This window comes from Eriocheir sinensis, chromosome 34 (genome assembly GCF_024679095.1).
Source record: "Eriocheir sinensis breed Jianghai 21 chromosome 34, ASM2467909v1, whole genome shotgun sequence".
NCBI lineage: Eukaryota > Metazoa > Arthropoda > Malacostraca > Decapoda > Varunidae > Eriocheir > Eriocheir sinensis.
In genome coordinates, this window is record NC_066542.1 from 13,086,910 (window position 1) to 13,111,817 (window position 24,908).

The 24,908-nt window shown below is 45.5% G+C and overlaps 1 long non-coding RNA gene across 3 annotated transcripts in view; it reads left to right on the forward strand.

Moving 5' to 3' along the window:
• LOC127007102 (uncharacterized) overlaps positions 1–24,908 on the forward strand; it is a 79,955-nt gene that overhangs the window by 54,192 nt on the left and 855 nt on the right. The window contains exons 1-3 of one of the 3 annotated variants that reach the window (XR_007760070.1): positions 3,563–3,609; positions 5,078–5,251; positions 24,398–24,459. This is a non-coding gene — a long non-coding RNA (uncharacterized LOC127007102). The other 2 variants (XR_007760071.1, XR_007760069.1) reach the window with 2 other exon arrangements.

Consider the following 24,908-nt stretch of genomic DNA (forward strand, 5'->3'; position numbering starts at 1 on the left):
CATCCTTCTTCTATTCTTCTCCTCTTCCTCTTCCGTCTCCTGACCGTCACACACCAGGAAGAAGATGAGCTGACGTAATCACCACCACCACCACCATCAACACCACTACCACCACCATCTTCAACAACGGACAAGCGCATTAAAATTGTTCCCACCGGAAATTGCTCCACAGAACACCAGAAGAACATAAAAAGACATACTCCGCCCTTAATGATTTTCTTTCATATCTTCATTTGTCAATTCACTTAGCCATGTGCAGTCACCATTATGCCGACGGGAAATCCTGTTTGTCCTTTTGTCCCTCTCTATGGGGGTGCAGTGCGCGGCCAGTACACCTAGTCATAAAGAAGCTGAAGGGAATTTCCTACTATAAGAACCCTCTCACCCCTTCCTCCCTCTCTGCCAAGGCACAACACAAGGGCCACTGGGAACCTCCGTGTACCTTGCCGAGTAGACTGAGTAACTGTACACCTCAGTAGAGCGAAATAACAGCGTGTGAGGTCAGCAGTGCATGGCGGAACCTCGTTAAGGAATGGAAATACTCTTAGGAGGAACACTGCCATGACGCACACGGCCAACCTCTTCCCACGTGCTGCCTCGCCTCGCCACACGGATGAAGGCACGGATGAAGGCGAAGGTCACGCATGGGCTTCTCCCTATACTCGTCCGGCGACACCATTCACCTCTTCCCTGGCCTTGATTCACAGTACGGTCCAGTTAGGCTTCGGCCGTAAAACGTGGGAGGTGCGGCTTAGACCTCGCTTGGGCCCACGTTGATGTTTCTTTCATCGTGTTTTGGACTTTAGTTCCAGATTTATGATTCGTTCCTATTTTTACTCTGTGCAGGCGGAATGTATATCTTTTACATAATGAAGGTGACAGCCATATAACCTGTGAAATAAAATGGTATATCGTGTTTTGGTACAAGGGTTTTGGCTCCGAAAGGCGGCTTACATAATCAGTGTGTGTGTGTGTGTGTGTGTGTGTGTGTGTGTGTGTGTGTGTGTGTGTGTGTGTGTACAGGGCCTCGCCTGATGGATGGCGGCGCCTCACGCAGATCCAAAGTAAAAACACTCTTAAGAAAATCGAAAAACAGGCTTCTCGCTTAGGTCAGCCATGACTTATTCCGTCACTCGCACGGTTAAATTTCTTACTTCAGGTCTGCATTCATAACCTTCGTAATATTAATAATTTGAATCAATTTTGTTTCACACTGACAATTGTTACGTCAATCTTGGAGTGGTTTAAATTTCCTCTTACATAAATGGACAGCAGAATCACTCATATAGAACGAAAATATATATGAAAAAAATGATGTTGCGGAATGTACTGCTCACCTTTGCATTTCAACAGGACACGTTTGTAAAGTCCCAAAAGCGATTAGCATAAGTTGTAAGCCATCGTAAGTCGTCCCATGTGTTCCGTCTCTTCACCTCAACGTTACAACGCTTCCTTCTTCCCCTCACGCACATATCCTGCTCACCGCCCTTCCCCCACCCATCCCACCCACCTCATACACCTGCTGCTGTATTATCCTCCTTCGCCGCACATCTCCTCCTCACTTACATGCTTACACCTCTTCCCCGCCTCACACCCCGTCACGCCCATTTCTCTTTCATTCCACCTTCCCTGTTAACGCCTCTACCTCCGCGATCCAAGAATTATAATGACAAAAAATCCATTCACTTCCGCCTTCCTCTTCACTTCCTCCATAGCAATTTACTTTACACCTTAACCGCAAAGCTTCTTCCTCTTCCTTTCCCTCCCCTCCCCTCGTACCCCCACCAGCCTCCTCCATGCCTTGCCTTGCCTAACAGTACCTGCTTGCCGCTCCTCACTTGCAAATGAAGTCCTTGAGTCAGATTGTATCAGGTGAGTCCCGCAGAGGAGCTTTTGTTTAGACAGGAACATGTTGAAGATGCTTTTGGGAGGAAACGATGTGGAAAAGTAGCTTATGTGCGTGAGTGGGAGGATGGGGGGAAGTGTGTGATGTGTGTGTGTGTGTGTGTGTGTGTGTGTGTGTGTGTGTGCGCGCGTGTGTGTGTGTGTGTGTAAGATAATTAGGGAATAGAGTGTATACATGCATAGTAATTCATTTTCTGAATGGTTTAATATTCCAGACATTGATACATGTTGGTGATATCATGAGATTAATTTTACAGCCCCTGATGCTGCCTTTTCTTCTTTTCTATCAGGCAGCCACTGAAGGTTCTCGTTTGTCAAGCGTTACTTTATCAATGGGAATTATCATATTATGTATTGGGCAGATTAAAATACATGCATATATATATATATATATATATATATATATATATATATATATATATATATATATATATATATATATATATATATATATATAGAGTGTGTGTGTGTGTGTGTGTGTGTGCGTGTAGCTTAATGCTTCTTGATAATGTAAATAATACACGCAAGGCTGTTGCACTCCGGTTCTTTGCATAAATATAAAAAAAGGCAGAATTTATACACAATAAATCTAATTTTACGTATCGCGGGACACAGCAGCCCGGCGGCGGTGCAGGTGGCCGGCCGCTGCTGCCGGTGCCGCTGCGGGCACACCTGGTCCGCCGCGGCGCCGTCACGGTGCTGGCGTGGCTGCGTGCACCAACATTGATTTATTGTCATAAAATAATTACACGTTAAATGTGTAATATCTAAGCAAGTGTGGCGTGTTGCCGGAAATATTATTGTATCACAGGAATACTAACCATGGGAAAGATGGGTTACAACTGTCTTATAAAACTTAAGTTTGCTTATATTACGCATATTTCGGTTACACACACACACACACACACACACACACACACACACACACACACACACACACACACACACACACACACACACACACACACACACACACACACACACACACACACACACACACACACACACACACACACACAGAGAGAGAGAGAGAGAGAGAGAGAGAGAGAGAGAGAGAGAGAGAGAGAGAGAGAGAGAGAGAGAGAGAGAGAGAGAGAGAGAGAGAGAGAGAGAGAGAGAGAGAGAGAGTCCCTCAGTTATCTTCTTGAACATGAACATAATAGCTGTTAAAGAGGCATAATTTATATATCATCAATATTCATGCAACCCATTCTTTCAAATGAGATGTCATCTCGTAATGTCGTTTCCGTTGTACGTGTCACAGCGGAAATGCAATATATAACCATCAATGTTATCTCCGCCCCGCCGTAACTTACAAGGCAGATAATCGGTCTGGCAAGCTGAACGGAGTCACGTGATGAAGTGCTCTGATGTGCCGGCATCGGGTGGCATCCTGCACCCGGCGTGCAGTGTTCTCCTCACGCAGGCTGTATTCCTCTCCACGCTGAGGAAAGGAGGAAAGACCTGCATGTGAAGTGTATCACGTAGGACTTGATAACATAACCACAAATCATATACGTTACCCTCACGCGGCGCTCTGGCTGTGACGATAAGCTCCCCTAACAAGACACTCAAGAAACTCTTTGGCGATGAGTCGTGGTGACGTCACAGCGGCGGGGGTGATGAACCATACGGCTGCGCGGGCGGGGGAGAGGTCAGTGTCGCGGGAGACGTGGTGGAGGAAGGAGGTGCAACAACGACAAGGTAAGACGTCCTGCGTCTCACTGCCGGCGTGGAGCGAGACTCGGCCAGGCTGGTAAAGACTCTGTTCCCGGAGGATGGGCGGGTGGTGTCCATGCGGTGTGCCGCGCGCCGCGCTGGGATGTGTTGCGACAGAGGACTCGATGCGTTCGTTATGATGCTGACGATGAGGAAGGATACTTGGAAAAAAGAACATCTGATACATATATTCAAAACTTCTTTATTCTTGATTCTCTCTTACAGTTTAAATGCTTTACTTTTTGTTCAGTTTCCTTTTTAGATGTCATTGATATTATTCGCGGGGCTTTTTAGTGCGATGCAAAAACTGATCGTTGAAGTATTGAATTAAACACAAATTATAAGTAAAACCGAAAGTGAGGATTTGTTTTTTTAATAAAGAGAAGTCCGTTTCAGATTGTTAAAAAAATCTTCACTTGGTTTATATTTTTCACAAGGCTGAGTGATATCGAACACAGATTTTGTTTCTGTTGCACGCGAACATGACGTGGATAACTTCTTTTCTCGTCGTTGAAGTCTCTTTAAGTTTGCTCGAGCTTCGAATTTATCTTTTAACCCGCGGCTGTGCGATGAATCTGAACTAACATTCACTATTTTCAACTCCTCTGTGTGTGTGGAGGGACATGAAAGGACGAATATGGAGAAAAAAATAGTGCAGTCCTTATACTCAAATTCAAGGCTCCACCTTTAGTACGGTATTTTTTTTTTTTATGTCAGCATTCCCCGCCGGGTCACGCTTCCTGTCGGCCACGCAGCGCCCACGGGTAAGCTGCAGCTTGGGCACGACGCTCAGCCTGGGTGCAGAGTACTCGGTTGCACCCGTCTGTTCGTGGGTTTGGGTGCAGAGTTCGTGGATCTGGGTGCAGAGTTCGTGGGTCTGGGTGCCGAATTTGTGGGTCTGGGTGCAGAGTTCGTGGGTCTGGGTGCAGAGTTCGTGGGTCTGGGTGCAGAGTTCGTGGGTCTGGGTGCAGAGTTCGTGGGTCTGGGTGCAGAGTTCGTGGGTGAAAATTTCGTGGGTGCAGAGTTCGTGGGTTTGTATACAGAGTACTCGGCTGCAACCCTTCTCTTCGTGAGTCCTAACTCTCGGGTCTTCGTGTGTTATTTAGGCCCAATTTCGGTGATGGTTGATGATCCAAAATGACTCGGTTGGTCGACAGTAAATACATGACGCTTTGTTGTATCTGTCAAGTGATATGAGAGTAGCGGCGAGACGAGGGACTCAAAACATGCACGAGGTTAATGAGAAGAGGAATGAACGTTAAAACACTTAACGAACGCTTTGTTGTCTGTTTTATCATATGAGTGTAGCGGCAAGACGAGGGGCTCAAGCATGTATGGGACTGATGGGAAGAGGAATACAGACCCAAGCATACCTGGGGCTGATGGGAAGAGGCATGAAAGTCCAAACACAAGACGGACGCAGGAGATAATCGGGGCATTTCCTTTTTTGCAGGGTTGCGGCGCCTCTTGGTGAGTGGCGTAAACTTGACCCTGAACGTAACCCTGACCATCACTTTCCTCGTCCTCGTGCACCGTTGGAGGGGGCGGGGGTGCGGCTGAGCGTTCACCCCGGCACGCAGCGACTCCCTTCTTTCCTTTACCCTGGCCGGAGAGCTCCAGCATAAAGGTAGGTCCAAGATATTATTATTTTTCAAGCGCCGCCTGTTACTCTCCGCGGTGTTTTCCTTAATGCGTGAAGTCTGTGCTTCGTGCATGTCCAATCCGGGAAATGTAACTATGTCCGGGGAAGACTTCGAAATTTTTTTCTATAAACCTAGAGAGGAAAATGTGTTAGAAATTGTGATGTTGGGAGGTGGATGATTCTTCTTTTCATTTTTCTTTTCTTTTGCTCGAATGTCTTGGCGATGGCGGCACAATAGCTGCGATAATGATAGTGGCGTTCGTAAACATTATATTGTAACCCGTAATTCAGAGGCTGGCTGTTGTTACAGATATGAACGACTTCTTGGATTATATACATTAAATTCACCTCGGTCCATCTAGTTCTCAGAATATTGTAATACCAAAAGAGGAGTTCAATTTACAAACTCGTCTTTTCGTGGCCCAAAATTATTTTAAGCCGTAAAAGGAGTCCAGTTTACTAAGTCGCTGTCTCGAACCGGCGGGAGAGTGTTGTTGGAACCTTAACACCGTTGGGGAAGTCCAGGAGAGTGGCTGGAAAAAGAAATCAAGGAGTGAAAATAGGGAGAGGTCGAACGGTAAATGGAGAAAGACAAAACGAGCTAATGGAGAAAAAGAGAACTCAATATACACCAGGTGAGATGCTGAGGAGTGATAAGATACTAAGGGACAATTAATTAAGGAGTGGTTGGTGCAGGTTTGGGGGAGAGGAGGAAGTCAGGTTTGTGTCTAATAAGGAGCAGAGGCCGGTGTGGACGGGAGGTCAGCGTGCGTGGGTGTGTCTTAGGTAACAGCAGGGAAGCGTGTGGCGAGGGAGTATAATAATAAGAGTAATAATGAGAGAGAGAGAGAGAGAGAGAGAGAGAGAGAGAGAGAGAGAGAGAGAGAGAGAGAGAGAGAGAGAGAGAGAGAGAGAGAGAGAGAGAGAGAGAGAGAGAGAGAGAGAGAGAGAGAGACAGATAGACACAAGACAGACAGACAGACAGACAAAAATACAAATACAGAATCAAATACAGTAATAGAGTTGGAGACAGACAGACAGACAGATTGATAGAAACACAAACACAGACAAAAACACACTCAAAAGCAGAAGACAGTGCCGGAGAGTTCAGGGAGGAAGGAGAGATTGCGGAGGGAGAACCCAAAACTGTGTCGACACCCCTTAGCATTCATAGGCTAAGGCGGGCTGGGGGTGGACAGGTAGGCAGGCAGCTTAGTCACCCAAGCCACGCACGTGTTTATCTGATTCACGCACCTCATTAGTCATAGCGGGGTGTGTTTGCCGAGGCGAGAGCGTGCGGTGCCTCCTTCCTGACAGTTAGTCCTCTAGGTGGGCTCTTGAGGACGGTAAGGAATTCATGTTTGTCTTTGTGTATTTGTGTGTGCAGTATTTTATTTTATTTAAGTGCTCAAATATTATCGAATGCGCCTATTGTAGAGTGACGACAGCTTTTCTTTGTGATAGCATTGTCGAGCTGAGTGTCTAATCCAGTAAGTAACGTCATAGCTAAAGATATCTAAACCTGAGGAGAATATTGATTAAGGAAGATGTACCAAAAGTTTCTGGCTATATATAGTTCGAGTAACCTAAGAATCAAGTGTCTTTCGTATATATTAAACATATTTCAGGATGGCAAGTTAATGATCCTGGTGAAAAGTAATAAAGGTTCTCGTTTACGGTCTATTAAGCAGGCTATTTACGAGGTATTCGTTTTATTCCGACAAAAGATGAGAAAAAGTCCCCCAAGTGGCCTCAAGACACGAACAATGTCCAGGGACGGCGGTCACGAGGCGGACGAAGCGAAAGGAAGAAAGTGAAACGATGTGTATTAACAACAAGCTTGACCACTTCCTGTGTGTGTGTGTGTGTGTGTGTGTGTGTGTGTGTGTTTGTTTTGTATATATGTGTGTGACAGATTGGCTGACAGACAGATAAATAGCGCTAGGAAGGGACAGAGACAGACAGACATATAAACAAAGACAGAGAGAGACAGACATATAAACAAAGACAGAGACAGACATATACAGACAGACGAGCAAGCATATAGACAGACAGGTAAACAGACAAACAGACAAGCATCACCCCCTCCCCACCCCACTCTACCCCCAACACATACACTCGTGAGGTGGTGATTGTGGGGGTGGAGGGGAGGAGGAAAGTGAAGGAAGATGATTTATACGTCTTCCCTTTTATTCCCACGCGTCACTGCCGCCTCACACCCATTCATAATCCGTCACGGGCCGCAGAAGCACCACTTTAGCTCAATTACTTCCTGCGCCTCTTCTCGCCTCATTCCTGCACACACCTTCCCTGACGCGGCCGCTTCCCTTCCCTTCCCTAATGCCGTTTCTTCGTTTCCCTACTCGCCCTCCTCCTCCTGTTTTTTTGTTTGGTGGGCGGTGGTCCGTTTCACTTTATTTTTCTTTAAGTGAGTTATCAGAGCCGAAAGTGTTTTTAGTGTAAACCGCATAATTGTTTTAAATGGGGTTTCTGAGAACTTCCATTTCCTTACCTTCCCTAAATCATTCCCCAGGTCTTTTTGTTTTGCGGCTTTTTTCCTTTCGTTCCCATGCCTCTCTGTGAGTTTGTAAGTTGGGCTGGGTGGCGGTCAGGCTCCTCCTCCCTCTCGGCCAGAAGTGTGTGCACTGACTCTTCTCACAACACGGCCTGACGCGCCACGCACTCCCCCTTGTTCTCGAGGCTCACCAGGCCGCGGAGGCACTGTCTTATCCCTCCCGTTATGTACATCTCTAGAGGGAGAATAGCGAAGAAAACAAGCTTCCACACTTTTTTGCTGCGTTCTTGACTTATAATTTCATCAACCATTGCTGACGATCTTGACTTATAATTTCGTCAGCCATTGCGGATGAAGTCTGCAATTTCTTTATTTTGTATGGGACCCTAACCTTGGAGGTAAGGCGGAGGGAGTGCTGCTTCGTAAATCACCACGACTTCGTATTTTCATTATGGTTGAAAGTTAAATAATTATTTTCTGAATCCTCGTGGCTGTCCTAGACGGCCTCCTCTTCCTGGCTGAAGTGACACATCACCTCTTGTCCTGAAATTCTGTGGAGGAATAAAAATTTATTTGTAATGAAGTGAAAACCCAGAGGCCAACGATTTCACGAGAGGCACGCCTCCCGCGGCCCCATAAACCTGGCGGTAGGGAAAAATAATTAGGATGTTTCGTGCCATAAAAGCCCATGTCCAACCTCACCGCAGAACCGTTCCATAATGAAACCCTTAATTGCGTGGGCACGTATATGCAGACGCTGCAACGCTCCCTACACAACTACTCTTCATTAAACTTCGAGTCTGACCAAAAAAAAAAAAAAAAGGCTTGGCAAGGACTGACCTTCGTATTTGGTGTGACTTGTCTCTCCCCGTAGAGACTTTGTAGAGTAGGCGATACCGGTGCGGGTCAACATGCAGCCATCACTGAGCCTCACGTAACAACACGCATTGCGGTGGTTAAGGTGCAGCGCCACAGCCCGCGCCCAGCCAGGAAGCGGCGGGTGTGAGGAGTCTGCTGCTCGGTCTGTGTGCTGCTGCAAATCATAATAATATACCGAGCGGAATTTCCTGTCTGGGAGTTTCCTCCACACTTGTCCAAGAGATTCACAAGAGTCTGTGAGTCGAGGAGGACTATGACAAATAACAGAGTCAGGAGTGTTCATTCCCAATCTTTGTCTTTGTGTCTTTGTATCATATATTTACTAAAAAGTCTTTGTGTCATATTTACTGAAAAGTCTTTGTGTCATGTAGTTATTGAATATTGTCGGAATGTGTTGTGCAGCGAGTTTAAATGTAATTAGAATATTTTCACCATTAATCTTTGTCGCCTCTGGTCACTTGAAATCCCCCTCCGTGTGGCATGAACGTGTGGAGAGCCGCCTAATGGGCCCATCAATGTCAGTTATGTCGGGTCCCTGTCCTGGCGCTCGCACGCACACACGGTCCTTCCCCTCGTGAGTCCACCCACCCTGCGAGGGAACGCTTCTGCCTAAAATTACTATGTATGCGTGGCACGTCTTTGCTTTCATATTTGGTCGGCCAATAACTTCGCCTTAGAGACACCGGAAAGTCTAACGGTTAGGTTGTTCGTTTTTTATGACTAATCATTTCATTCCGAAGCAGCGCAAACAGTAACAAGCTGTGGAAATGTTTCCTTTATTGTGGAAACAAACATTTATAAAAAAAAATGTCCAACTAACTAATGGAAGAACTGTCAGGTATAAGTATCTCTATTCATTCATACCATAAATAATATATATTTTCTCAAAGTATTAGATTACGTGAAGGAAAGAAGCGTAACCTGATGATCAGTAGTAGATCGTGGCAATAATGAAGTGCTGACACACAAAAAACTGTGAGTCTGGCAGGAATAAGCCAGCGGGATGCAAGGGTCATTACCTGGGCCGCAATTGGGGCCATTAAGAGTGGGAGTGAGGAGCGAGGCACGTACGTACACACCGTCGGGGAGCCTCGGGGGGCGCGGCATTACAGGACTCCTCCGGGAACTCAACTCAGCGAAGACACGGCGTGCGAAAAGTTGTCTTCGGTGAGTCCCAGAGCGAGGGACGGACCGACACGAATCAAACATATATCACTTAAAAAATACATGGCGTCTGTCTGTTGTTCTGCAGCACATCATAATCAGTGCACAGAGCCTCAGCAGTCCACTCACCTCGTCCCCATGCCGGTCCAGGGTGGGGGCTGGGGGCGGGGGCGTGAGGGGAGAAGCATGAAGGCATTGCTTCCTTCCGGTGGCTTATTCTGTTATCAGCGACTTCCTCTTCTGCAGACTTACTAAGCTATTACTTTTTTTTTTGTTAGATAAGATGTCGGTTAGTTTTGAGAAATAATACTATTGGTTGAACAGCGGCTTCCTCTGTCTTTATTCGTGACTCAACGGGGAAGAAAGAAGAGGAGGAAGCTTATTTGGCAACGATGACTAAGGCTCTTCAGCTATTGTTCAGAGTAAGGCGAGTGTTGGTGGTGGACTCGTCGCAGGGGGCGGAGGAGGAAGGCGGCGGCGTCTCGATCCACTCCTTCACTCACGACCAGTCACGGCGGCGTCCTCTTCTTGTGGCGGGGGGTTTCACGTCTCTCGTGTGAAGAAAAATATATTCGCTTCGTGTTAGTCGAGGGAGACCCGGCAGTTTCCTCCTACTCTGCGAAAATAGTAGAACGCGTGAGACAACTCAATTCAGAGACAAAAAAAAAGAAAGGATGGCATCTACGAATTTACTAAAAGACGTGATGGAGTTACCGCCAGAGAGAAAAAAATAATAGATGTAACTGCAAACTCTATCGCTCTTATTTTTTCAGTGTGTCGAATCCTTCACTGTACGACTTGAGTTTCGGTGGAATGAAAATAACGTCACGCCTCTTTAATCTATTTACGGCCTCTCGGTCTGCCGTCACCCGGCCATAACACGCGGGAACTCGCCTCGTCTCCGGTGCTGCTCAGCCTCAACAGGTGCCTGGCGTAAATAATTTGCTGTAACTGTATTCTGCCTCCTGTGCTGGACGTGTTTGGCGGTATTATTAAAAAAGAAGAAGAGTCCGTACACAGTCCACCATCCCGTGTCTTCCTCACTGTCATTGCCTCACAGTTACACCTTCAGCGCCGTGGTTATCATTTTCTTTTCTTCAAAATGATGAATTGAGGTGTAAATTCTTCTTTCTTTCTTCTTCTTTCTCCGGTTCAACCTTTGCGTGTCTGAAGACAGGCAAGCCTAATGCAATTTGTTTTTATTGCAACTTACTTGATTCCTGAAGTGATGCGTTGGCTGATTACATAATTGTTGTAAAGAAAGAAAAAAATTAATAAATTGATGAATAATACTCACGCGAGAACACACACGCGGGCGCGCGCGCGTGCACACACACACACACACACACACACACACACACACACACACACACACACACACACACACACACATTTACACACACACACACACACACACACACACACACACACACACACACACGAGTCAACGGCCTCTTAACGTTCACTGTGTGCCTCCACTGCAGCCAGGCGTAGGAAGTCTTAAAAGACCAGCATAGTGATGTCAGCCGCCTCGGACAAGATGATGCTATGAGCACTTGGCGGTGTGAGGAGAGAGCGAGACGAGGGCCGAGCACCGCGTTTACTCCCGGATTTTGTAGGCGGCGAGGTGGGTCAGGGTGCAACAGCAACGTGTGGAGGGGGGTGGGGGGGAGAGAGGGGGAAGATAGGAACCCGTTTGTCTGCTCATCACACCCACGACGGGGATCCTCTGCAGGGGTTAAGGTGCCGAGGGGATTTCTATGACGTCCAGAAAACATAGAACAATAACCTATGTCTATTTCTTACCACATTACAACATATATTCTTTTCTTTAACTCTTGCGCGACTTGAATCGCCACTTATATTGGTATTTGTGTCACATGCGCATCCGTGGAAGGTAACTAATTGCGCAACTGTTTACATTAAGAGTGTAACGGGAAGAGGCGAGTTAGGAATGGGCAAGTTTATGGGCGGGGCGATGGCTCAAGGGGGGGAAGGGGAGGACCATGGTAAAGAGGACCAGCGTGTGGGGAAGGGAGGGGATGGGGGGGGGCAGAAAAGGACGTTGTGCATAGTGTAGGCGCACCCCCGCACAAGGTTACTGGCCGCAACTCGTTAATTAGAAAAAAAAATAATGTATTTGTATTCGTAAGTCCTGAAAGTCCGAGGTGTTATTCCGTCGGGGGATGTTTGTGCATAAATATAAGGAGTTCAGCCACCATAAACGTCTACTTATGAATACTCTGACATCCTTCCTACATACACATTAGTTGCGGGTAATGACTCAATGAATACTAATACGAATGACTTATTACCACGCCGTATCATACAGCTTCAATGGGGAGGAGCAAAAGAAGTGTTCTGGGAGGTACTTAAAGTCTCGTAAGACCCACGCCGCCGGACAGTACAGCTCATAATCGTCCCTCTCACCTCCGTCGGCCAGTCCTGAGATGGGGTTGTTTTCTTGTAGCTTGGGGGAGGTCACTATTCTCCTCTCGGGGCCTTTACTTGGTTGCGTAATGTCACGTGACACCACCGGGGTTGCTATAGAGGCGAAGGGAGGAGAGGAAGGAGGGACTGACAGGTCTACTGGTGGCCATGCTCTGTTAGGTCGCTGATTAGGTTCAGCTGATAACTTCAACGAGATTTTTCAAGAAACCAATAAAGCCGTGAGTATCGCATTCAATATACTGCACTTGAAGATCTCCGTAATGGTTGATTTTAATGAAAGCTCACCATGTACAGAAGCGTGTTAAAGTGTGCGAAACATTTTGAAAGTATATAATCATTTTGGAATTTTCCTTGCTGACTGATATCTTAACCCCCCCCCCCCCCCCCTGTCTCCTGTTGAGTAAAATGACCCTCAATCGTTTAGTGCAGCGGGTTTTCTTACAGGATCATGATGTTATCTCAGAGTATCATGTCATCTCATTTCAGTCTTTTATATTCCTTTTATAGCACATTAAATAAGGACTCGCCTCTTTTGGTTCGTCGCGTGATCAGCTTCTTCTGATTGTGCGTTTACTTTTTTCTTCATAAGCTTTGGATCGCTCATTTCATCTCATATAGGTCCCTTTGCACCACCAACGTCATGCCTGTCTTGTTTCTCGCTTTTCTTTTCTTTTTTTTACAGCATCTCCCCCTCTCGCTGCTCCTGGCTCTTTCTCTCTCTCCCCCTCTTCCCACTTTATCCTTTTTATCCACTCTTCCTCATTCCTTTCCTCCTTTCTTCTTTAATTCTCTCTTACCAACCCTCCTTTCCTTACTGACTACCAATCCTTCTTGCACTCCCCTCCATCCCACCCTCCCTCCTCACTGTTCTCTCTCTCACACTCCTTTCCTTCCTGGTCACTAATCTCTCTCGCATTCTCCTCCTTTCTTTGGTCTCTCCCTCTTTACTGTTCTTTCTGCCACCCTCTTTTCCTCATGCATCCCCCTCCTTTTCCTCCCTCTCTCTTTAGTTTTCTCTCTTCCTCACTCCTTTCCTGGCCATTAGATTAAGAAATTAAATTACCCAGAAGAAAAATTACCAACCCTCCTTCCCTTACTGACGACGAATCCTTCTTGCACTCCCCTCCATCCCACCCTCCCTCCTCACTGTTCTCTCTCTAACACTCCTTTCATTCCTGGTCACTAATCTCTCTTGCATTCCCCTCCTTACCTTCCTCCCTCCTTCCTTACTTCTTTCTCGCCCACCCTTCTTTCCTTCTTGGTCACCAATCCTTCTTGTATCCCGCTGGCACCCTTCAGCCCTTGTGACAGGCCCCCTGGGGTCTACTCTCGCGTTATTAACTCCTTTTAATGGAAGTACCTCAAGTAAGAGGTTAACTTTTATTTGTATATATTTACATTATTCCCCACCAACATTTTCATAGGAGAGAAAGAAAGTGTAATTTTGTTTTCGTTTGTCTTTCGCAAGCAGGACTTTTTGTAGTTCGAGTTTGTATCATACACCTGCTCCCTCCCCTCCCCCTCCTCTCCCCCCTTCACTCCCATCCCCGGGTAGAGCAAGGTTGTGTGTGTACAAGCCCCTCGCGTGTTGACCGGGCTAACATTGCCTTGTCGCTGTGATCACATCGGAAGGACCTTTTTGGCGGTCATTAACATTTTCGAGGGCCGCGGAGGGTCTCACGGCATAGCTTGATTACATCTCTGCACGTGTGTGTTGGGTGCTCTTGAGTGGAGGGGCGGCCGCTGATCAGGCGTGTCAGTGACGGGCCGATGTTGAGGTTCACGAGAGACTAGTGTGTTTTCTTGGTTATATGATATGTTTGTTTAGGGTATGATATGTGTTTTTATTCGAATCTCTTTTACCTAGATATAAAAGATGCAGCTCAATTTATTTTTTATAAATACACAAGTATATGGTTAGAACACCTATATATTGTTATACTCTGCATTTTCAACCTTTTCTTAATCTTGTATTTTTCAATATGTAACATCCAAGAGTTCTCTTATTACCTAAAATATTAATAAAGAAATGTATATAGTATGCATTGTAATACTTTTCACTAACATTTCTTTCTTAATACTGCATCACATTGAAGCTTATTTCCCTCGCTGACCCTCAAGGCGCCAAAGTAAACAAGAGTAGGGGAGGTAAGGCCGTCTCAGCGCTCCTAATATTCGTTGCCGCGGCGCATAAATCTTGCCCATAGTCAGACAGGTTAATTGCCGCTGCCCACGGACTTCCCATTAGCTGCAGCCTTCGTGGAGGGCCTCTGTGTCAGGAGAAGCACGTTCGCGAAGACGGGAATCTGAGGAATGCACAACAGTAAATACTACACCAAAGTAAATATTTTATCTTCCATTTTCAGCACGGAGGCCTGCGTGGTATTATACTGGTATACCATGCATAACCTTACCCGAGGAATATATGAAGCAATAACAAAGAGTATTGCTGCATGTATCCTCCCAGCACAGATGCCCCGCTCTGTGCTGCACGCATATCCCGGCCCAAGTAATATATAAAGTAAAGTAATAATAAAGGCAAATGATGAAGAAAAAAATGGACAAGAACATAGATTTATCTTAATCCATTTGTTTACACTGCAAAGAATAGATGAAAGATTTCCCACAAGCACCAGCGGCAACAGAGGAACACAGGCGCCGGTGACAGGCCAGCTCCTCCCCGGCTGCAGTGCACTTCTCGTACGTACTGTGACCCCGGCTTTCCCTTGTCGGCAGAACATATGTTATGAGAATCGAGCCGCCCGCGGGAGGCCCCCTGCCCGTTAGGTCGAGGGTCAGTTCTCTCTAAGGAGGTCACGCAGGTCCTACGATTTTTCGCGACATCCTTATGCAAATGTTCTCATAAAGGATTGAGACGAGACAGTCTCGTAGTGCAGCCCCCAAACAGGCAGTCATTCGGGGACATTTCAACTTTTTCACTGCATATTTTTCTTTCCTCTTTTTGTTGTTTTGTTCTTAAATTTCTTTGAAGGGAAAGGCAGAATTGTTTTCGTATATATGAGACAGAGAGAGAGAGAGAGAGAGAGAGAGAGAGAGAGAGAGAGAGAGAGAGAGAGAGAGAGAGAGAGAGAGAGAGAGAGAGAGAGAGAGAGAGAGAGAGAGAGAGAGAGAGAGAGAGAGAGAGAGAGAGAGAGAGAGAGAGAGAGAATACACGAAACGCTGTCACAACACCCGCCTTGTCCCTATTCTCACCGTCGATGCACTGATAAGAGTCTCAGGTGTCCCTCTGCCACCCAGAGAGGGGCACCCCATACCGAGGGAGAGCAGAAAAGGGCTGGGGAGACCCGACCATTCCTTTCTGCTTCGCTTCGTTCCGCCCGGCGCAGTGGCGTCGGTCGGGGAGGCTGGTCTGGTGTGATTACCCCGGTATGCAGACGATGGGTGTTGTTGGCCGCCAGGCATGGCTGGTTTGTAGGTAGTAATACTTAATCTTTTTCTCCAACCATGTACCGTTTTAATAATGGATTGTTATCCCGTATGGCGCTGGCAAGTTGCATCAGGATAGGAAAGCCGGCGACTCCTCTGAGCTGCCTAAGCTTTTATTTTGGCATCACTTTTGATATTAAAGTAGGAGTTTTAAGTTTATGAGCGTGATTGCGATAAAGATTAGGCTGATCTGTTGTTGGCAAAGGAAAGTATCCAACGCCCAAGTTGGCGTGCGGGCTAACGGTGAGGCGGGGGGAGAGTTGAAGTGACGTGCAGTGAATTAGACGTGCTGGAGTGCATGGGCCCTTAGAGAGACGTGATGGAGGCGGAGGAGGCATGATCAGAGAGTTAGATGAAAGCACAAGGGAGGCAGCTGCAACAGGAGGTCGGAGACTCCGTCTAAGGAGGAAGAGGCTTGCGTGAGGCTTTTCAGGTGTGCGCTAAGAGTGGCGGGAGAAGTTGCAGGAAATACGGACACTCACCTGGGGTCTCACCCTCGGGGGCCAGATGGGGCACGGGTGGCGCAGTTGCCACCGACTTTGTTAAGTATACAGGCGGAGTGAGCGTCGTGGAGAACAATGCTAATAGGATGCAGCGTGCGTGGCTAGATAGCGTTCATCTGCATGCAGCTTCCAGGCCTTATTACTGACCTAATGGCCGAGTGGCCGGGACGGTGCCGTTGGATCTTAAAAAAAAATCCTGCACTTAACATACCTAGGTGTACAGTTTCAGTCTGCCATTAAGAAACGGTACTGAGCAATCAGATGCTTTAGTGGAATGATGATAACTGAAAATTTAGTCGAAAAATGACACATTGTGATGCCATTAGCCGAGTACATAGCCGTATCCAACATTTTTTTTTCCTGTTCTGGAGTCTACCTGACTGGGTGACATCAGGGACCAGGGAAGGTGTGGGGGTGGACCTGGATATTATGATGATGGATGGGGGACGACTTGGCGTGTCGGCCGTGAAAGACGAGCTCCTCCTGATGGCTGCGGACGTAAATGGGCAGCTGTCCCCGGTCCCTCACCCCTCCCGCCGCCTCACCTCTCGCTTCGTTCAACCTTTTCCCTCGTTCCTTACCTCCCCATCCTCATTCCTTTATTTTTTTTCATTCTCCTCTCTCTGTCTTCTGAACGGCACACATGAAGAGGAGAAAAGGAGAGGAGAAAAGAAGGGAGGAAAGTCGTGGGCGGCGTCACGTTCTATTGACAATTGGAGACGGCGTGGGGCGTGGCGATGGATGGCCGCCCCGCTCGGCCTAAGAAAGAGGACCTGCCGTTGTGTTAATGGCTAGATTTGACCGATCAAGTGGCGAGACTGTTTGACTAGAACCATTTCATTAGTATGTTGTGGCCGCCATCAGATATTGTATGGAGTGAGAAAAAATGTCAGTTGGAGGTGAGGAGGGGAGTGTAGTGTAGGCTTTTCCTTTATATTCTCTTCAGCGGTGGGGTTTTATATCTATGTATTATTGATTACGTTAATAGCGTTCATTTAAATAATCTGGTGTGAACTTTGGATATGAGGGTAAGGGGAGCTCACCGTAGCCTTTTTCTTTATATTCTCTTCACCTGTGGGTTTTAAATTTATGCATTATTACAGTATTAGCGTTCATTTAACAATATTGGTGTGAGCTTTGTATGCGCTCTTCTCTAGAATGCTCCTCACCTTTACGGCTGAGGTATCATTGCTGTTTGTCATCGAAGTCCATGAGTTTGTTCACAGCTCGCTGACGCTCAACATTGATATTGATGGTTCACGCCCCAGCTCCTCGGGAATGATGAGGAGGAGGCGAGGAGGAGACGGAGGTGAACGTGAGGAAGTGAGGGATATTTGGCCCGCTCATCAGAACACGTGTAGTAACAGCCTTGCAAGATACAGTCCTTTAATCGACTCTGATAAAGATAAATAAAAGTTTACTCTAATTTCACTCAGGACTTACGTTATCGTTGACAATTGCGCTCAAAACATATTATTTCATGCGGCTACTCATAATTTTCTCATATCTCACCTGACGGCCTCTTCTGTCCAGACTTTTGGCTGGTTTAAAACTGCCTTCAGCCGAGCCATCGCCCTCTCACAGAAAATGTGAACATAATAATAGAGAGCGATCGAGTGCCTGCCCCACGCACCTAACGGGAAGGGTCCACGCTGCGTGCTGGGTGTTGAGCTGGCAAATTTTCCTTCCATTGTTCGTATTAACTAGAGGGAGGACTGGAGAGCTTTGTGTGGCGATGCTTTTGTTTGTTGTCGCTCAGGAACTCTAGGCTGCTTACATATATATATATATATATATATATATATATATATATATATATATATATATATATATATATATATATATATATATATATATATATATATATATATATATATATATATATATATATATATATATATATATATATATATATATATATATATATATATATATATAAAAACAAAATAATCATAGCAGTGATTTTTTTTTTAATGACGCACGATGGTATAACGTAAGGGAACAAAAAAAGAGACGAATGACCGCAAAATATACATAAATACTTCTTATGTTACACGTAAACTTATTGTGTTGGGTGGACACCGACAGTTTCATTTTTAAATGTGTTCTCATGAGCAGTAAGAAAGTTGAAAAGCCAATTTACATTCGGTCGTTAATTCATTCACCTCTGCCGACTATAAAAGCCGTTGCCTGAGCTGGTCTGAGTCAGCTGGGCACCCAAACCGACACCCTCCAGGCAACCTTGATGTTAGTTTGTTTGTTTGTGTTCTTCATGTGTGTGTGTATGTGTGTGTGTGTGTGTGTGTGTGTGTGTGTGTGTGTGTGTTCTTGCGTGGCAGATAGTCCACTTGAGTCACAACAAAGCAGCACTGTGTGGTGATACCTAGAGTAGCTGACAGTGACACACCTCGTTCATATATATTTTTTTTTTTTTTTTACTTACACTCAGCGGACAAACACAGACTTCAATAAAACGTCATATTGATTTGAGTGATCTGCTGGAAATGTTAGCGTTGATAGTATTGTCAGAAATGTTAAAGCGTATCACAAAACTAGATTGTGTAGTTTTTTTTTTCCGAGATGCCGAGCGAACAAAGATCTCTTGATATTTATTTTTTATTTTTAGGATTAACCAAAGTCTCATTGACCTTGGCTCAGTTGCGTACACATACTTGAGGTGGCGGTTGGTTTGCACCTGACACGCGACGCACCGCACACCTGGTGATCCGAGTGATGCCAGAGACGGAAAACGATAAAAATAAAACAAGCCGGTACATCCTCCTCCCAACTCTGGCCGCGGCGAGGGTCATTGTCCTCAAGATACCCGATGCCCAAGTTATTTTTCATTGCTGTGGGCGGTCGATTGAGTTTCAAGTCCGAGGATAAAAATGAAGGCGGCTGCGGTAAAAACTGCGTAGTAACGAGATCAGGTGGCGAAGGGAACCGCGACGGTGCTGCAACATCCGGAGGAGCGGCGGATAGATAGATAGATAGATAGATAGATAGATTTACACTGAAACTATCTTATCCTTTTAACCATCGTTCAATTTAAAATACAAAAAAGAATCTTAAAGAAACAAGATAGTTGTGAGTATCATTCCCGCTAATGAATGGTTCGTGATGCCGCGCGGCAGACGCAAGACGGATCACTGAGAGGATCAGGGAAGGCCGCGGCCAGGCGGAGCTCTTTAGTCTGTCCCGCCGCAAAGCTTGAACTCCAGGCTGTCAAAACTAATGGACACAACTGGATTGCCCCAGCGATTTAGATTGTCATCGGTATCATGTTTGCACTTAGTGATCATTAATCCTACACACCAAAAAATTTGGCTCAGTTATACGAGGTTCATTAGTGTGAATGTCAAGACTAATATTTCCGGATCATCGGTGCATCCTCAACAGTCTGTACTAAGCCAACTGCCGAGGTGTGTGGGATTGGCTTGCTTGTCCTAGTATTCAGAAATTTTGTCACATTTGTTTCTGAGATGTTAAAAAACAGATAGGATGACAATAAGATAAACTGATTAACATTGTCTAAGCGAGGTCACCAACAAAATTTAATATTCAAACTAAAAAGTTACACAAATGTCCGACTGTACAATGACTTCTGTTTGGCAACCCAACGATATTTCTTTTTACTCGGTCGTGTTGCCAATTGGTCGTCCAATTAGTTTTATGACTCAACTTGCTGAGCTTTTTTTTTTTTTTTAATGGAAGCACTTCATATCAATAGATGTATGGATCTTGATTAAGAAGTAAACTTGAAATACAAGAATGTAAAGCTATTCACATCAGACGCATTGAGATCATGAGTAACAAGAGTGTATGCAAACCGCTAACACTGACTCAAGAGGAAGATAGCACCAAGTGGGCCGCCGGGCAAGAATCTTTTCCGGGTCATTCCGCCTCGACTCCGCCCACTGCACGGCCGCGTCCCGCAAGTTTATCGCCTCCATTACCCGCCTTCTCCCCGGCACCAGGATTTGTGGCGACAGCCAGTGCCTCAACCTCTTTTAACAGACTTAATTTACTTGCATCAAAGGCATGCAAACCAAGTGCCGAGAAAAAGAAAAAAATACCACATTCTCCTCCTAAATTTATAAGCTTGAAAAAATAAAAAAGAGAACAAGATAAATGTGGTTTCTTTATTGGTTTGTGGTTCAAGTTCATACTATTAAATTTGCTGCTATACACTGTGTTTTGCCCAAGTTGTTTTAAATGCACAAGCCTTCAGAGCAGTTGGTTGTTTCCTTGATAAAATAACATGGTATCCTTGGTCTCACCCAATTTGGAACCTGTTTGACCACTTTTTTTTATATATTAAGAAGAATCAGACCCGCAACCGCAAACCCCTTCTCCAAGTCTTCTTTTTTGACCCAGAAAGGCTGCCGGAGGAGGAGCAGGAAACAGTTCCCTAGCCGCCCCCCACCGAGCGGTGCCGCCAAAATGGTTACATGAGACTGACCTAACCGGAGGAGTCTGTGGGTGTTGTGTCTACGTGTGACTCACATCCTGCACCTCGAAGGGCGCTACTTTGTGGAAGACGTACGCTAGTTTGGTAAATGAAATTGTTTGGCAAAATATTTAAATCGTCTCTGAAATCAGTTTCACGTAAATCGCGGTTTTTCCTTTACAATGCACAATGATTTGTACTGTTTCAGGAAATATTGTGACAGTTTAGAAAAACTGTGCTCATAGTTGCGCAATGTAAAATTAGTTACAACTACGAAGCTCGTACTAATTTGCCTTTTCATATTATTTATAGTCAGTTTCAGGTGTGTTCTCAGGTTCCAGCGATCTAGACCGCTTCTGATGATGTTGAGACGTTAATTTTACTTGTTCGAGTGAGGTAAAGATAATGGTATTCCTTATCCTCACCGTAGCGTGTGTTAGCAGTGCCGCCCATCCTCCGTTAGGGCGACTTCTCGGCGGCATCCCTTGCACAGACATGCACTCGCGCACCCTCACCTGCCCCTCCCTATTTCCTTACCTCCGTTACCACCACGTGCAGACGTCCGTAGCCCTGTAACTGTGTCCAAACACCAGCCCTCACATCTCTTCCAGCCCATAGACACGACTCTAAACAGCACACTCACACACACACACACACACACACACACACACACACACACACACACACACACACACACACACACACACACACACACATGATCTGAAGGTCTTTGACACAGCCTTGCCTCGCCTTATCGGAGCGCTCGTACAGTGACCGGAATTTCTTCCTCCCCATGCAGGTGTCAGATTGCTACACCTTCGTGCTTATGTTGAACCTGTACACGCCCCTGTTGCACCCGGACTCTCACTTGGGTTGTCCGAGTCTCGAGCAACATGAGTTGGGTTGACAATGATATATAAACCAACATCACCTCGAGACCAGTGAACATTTCGGAGGCTGTGTTTTCTATACCAATGTCAGTAATAAACACTTTTATTCTTGAGTGCATTTCAGTAACTTTATCCTCTTCCTTTTTTAATATCTTTCTGTAATAAGTATTGAGCTGAGGAAAGAATCACTCCCAGTTAAGAGAATACAAGTCATCCCTGACAATGTGTGGTCTCCCAATAGGAAGAAGATTGCTTTGCTTGCGGAGCGCTTTCAACAGCATGCTAATACACCACTGATCACTCCCCGCCCCACCCCAGCCCGTCTATCAGCAGCCAAGGGAGCCGCGAGTGTGTCCAGTGCTAGTACTTGATTATTGTTGTCGCCCGTTAGTTTACATCCGTCCGACCGGTGACTTCGGCTTAACTGTATACACTGACACACCGTCGCCTCCCTTCCCTCCCTCCTGCCACTCCTTTTCTCGTGCCAGGGACCGACTGCGCGAGGGTCCTTACAAGGTCAGCAGGATACCCTACTCAAATGACCCAGCGCTCTGCGACGTGATGAGTATGAGGGTTCGACGTCACGTGTCAGGAACCTTCGGGCGATTAATTCTAGTTAAGGAACCGTGGGAGGCAAGGGTTAGATTATTTATTCTTGTTAAAGTACGAAAAATTCATTTTCTCTCCTGTCTATTTTGATGCCCGTCTGCCTGTCATGTCCAGCTGATTCTCTCTCCCACGCTCTCGCTCTCTCTCTCTCTCTCTCTCTCTCTCTATCTATATGTTTACCTACCTACCCATCTTGGTATCTATCTATCAATCAATCAATCTATCTATCTATCTGTCTATCTATCTATCTATCTATCCATCTATCTATCTATCTGTAGCAAAGAAACGAAAGCAGAATGCATGAACGTGCCACTATGTAAGTATTCAGGGGTTCAGTATACGTGTGTGTGTGTGTGTGTGTGTGTGTGTGTGTGTGTGTGTGTGTGTGTGTGAGAGAGAGAGAGAGAGAGAGAGAGAGAGAGAGAGAGAGAGAGAGAGAGAGAGAGAGAGAGAGAGAGAGAGAGAGAGAGAGAGAGAGAGAGAGAGAGAGAGAGAGAGAGAGAGAGAGAGAGAGAGAGAGAGAGAGAGAGAGAGAGAAGCAAGATATCATCCAGCGGACGCCATAAGTTTTGCACTAATAACACCGCTGGACGAAGAGATTGCTTGTCGCTTTTCCAGGACACCATTGTCTCGCATCACACACTGAGCCTGGCGCGACGTCGTCACCAGAAACAACAATACCCGCTGAAGCAACGCCGTGGCGGGGCAACGCAACACCCTGACCGACCTACCTTGACGGACACCACAGAAAGGCTTTTAAATTCTAACTTGGTCTTTTCTGCTTTGCGTGATATTTTATAGTAATAGATTATTAGCGTCCTTGACTACTAGTTTTCCCAAAGCAACACCTTGACCGACCCACCTTGACGGAGACTCTAGAAAGGCCTTTAAATTCTACCTTCGTTTTTTCTACTTTGAGTGATGCTGTATAATAATGGATTCTCAGTGTCCTTCTTCACAACTTTTTCCCAACGCAACACAGTGACCGACCCACCTTGACGGGCACTTCAGAAAGCCTTTTAGATTATAACTTGGTCTTTTCTGCTTCGCGTGAGGCTCTATATAAAAAGGATTCTCAGCGTCCTTCATCACTGCTTTTCCCTTCTCCTTGTTCCCCTTCTCCCGCGCCAGTCTTGGGGCCTAAGGGGTGTTTGGGCCGTTCCTGTTTACGCCGCTCAGTCCCGGGAGCTCCTGGAATGTTAACAAATTATGGTAATGAGCCTTGGAGTTGTGTGTGGGTGACGGCGTCTGTCTGGTCGATGGCTGGAGAAGGGAGGAGGGGAGGGGATGATGACGTTCTCGAGAGATAGCATATTTGTTTGATCCTGAGATGCGTGTTAGTGCGAGGCGCCATGGCTCTATTTTGTCATGCCCGTATTCTTAATTGTATCCTTATTCACGTAGAGATGTTTATTATAAAGTCGAAATTCCACACTGATAAAATCATATTTTACGGGACTTTTCATGTGATAAAGTTTTTTTCTTGTAATTGTGTTATATAATCTCAGTAATTTTCTGTATGTTTGTTTATTTGTTTGAATGTTTGTTTGTGTGTGTATCGGTTTGCCTGCCAGTCTTTCTGCGTCATTTTCTTTATCTGTCTTTTTTTTCTGTTCATTAGAATATATCACCGGTCTTCGTACTTATGTCCGGAGTGTTAATGAAAATATATAACAACATTGATTGACTGGAATGCGTGCGCTGTTATTTTTCCCTCTTTTTGCGTGTGTGACGAATATCTAAGAGGCCTTCCCGCGACACTTGCCTCAGCCTGAGCCAGACGGCGAGGTAGTCAAAGGCAGAACCAGAGCGGGAAGGCTGCCTGCTGGAGAGAGGAAATTACCCAGCACAAAGACAGGCCCGTTAGCCACTCCCCGGCGAATAACAAGTTCCTGAACGGTTGTCACGTCACTGATATCTTTGGTTCACTCTTACTAATTTCAAGGCAGAAGGAAACAAGTCTCCCTAGTAAAATGGAAATTCTCTCTCTTTTTACCATGTATGTATCTATGTATTTTGTATATGCATGTATATATGTATGTATGTATATGTATGTATTATCTATATCTTTCTAAATCTATTTATCTATCTATATCTCCATCTATCTATTTGTCTATATATCTGTCACTCTATCTATCTACCTATATATATATTTTATTTTTTTTGTGTGTGTGTGTGTTTTGTGTGTGTAAACTTTCTAAATAATTCTCTTTTTCTTTACAGGACAGCCATGAACATGGGACCCAATATATTTTTGCTGACTGCTCTCTTTGCAGCTACTTATGGTTCGTGTCTCATGTTCTTTTTATGTGTGTGTTAGTGAAATATCTTTGTAGCACACGTTGCATGTGAAAGATTCCGTCTGTAAATGTAGATGTAAGCTGGACAGTAGTAGCAGTTATACTCTTCTGGCATTTTGTATTATTTACGAGTTCAACTTTCCAGTAAATACTTTTCCATTGCCAGTCATGCAGTACTACAAAAAAATATCACTGAAAATCGAAGTCATCTTATTCTGAGCTTTTCTAAAGACACAGTGTTGTAGTTGCTTCATTACATTTACATCCTAAGCTTAGTAGCAGAATGCTATAAGCTTGCAGATAGTGAAAATATGTGTGACAGCTGACTTTCTATCGAAGCTTGGGATGTGTTCAGATTTACTACTTTGTAGTGAGTAACAGTGACAACTAAGTCGATATTATAGGTTATAAAGAGTGTTCAAGGAACTGAAACA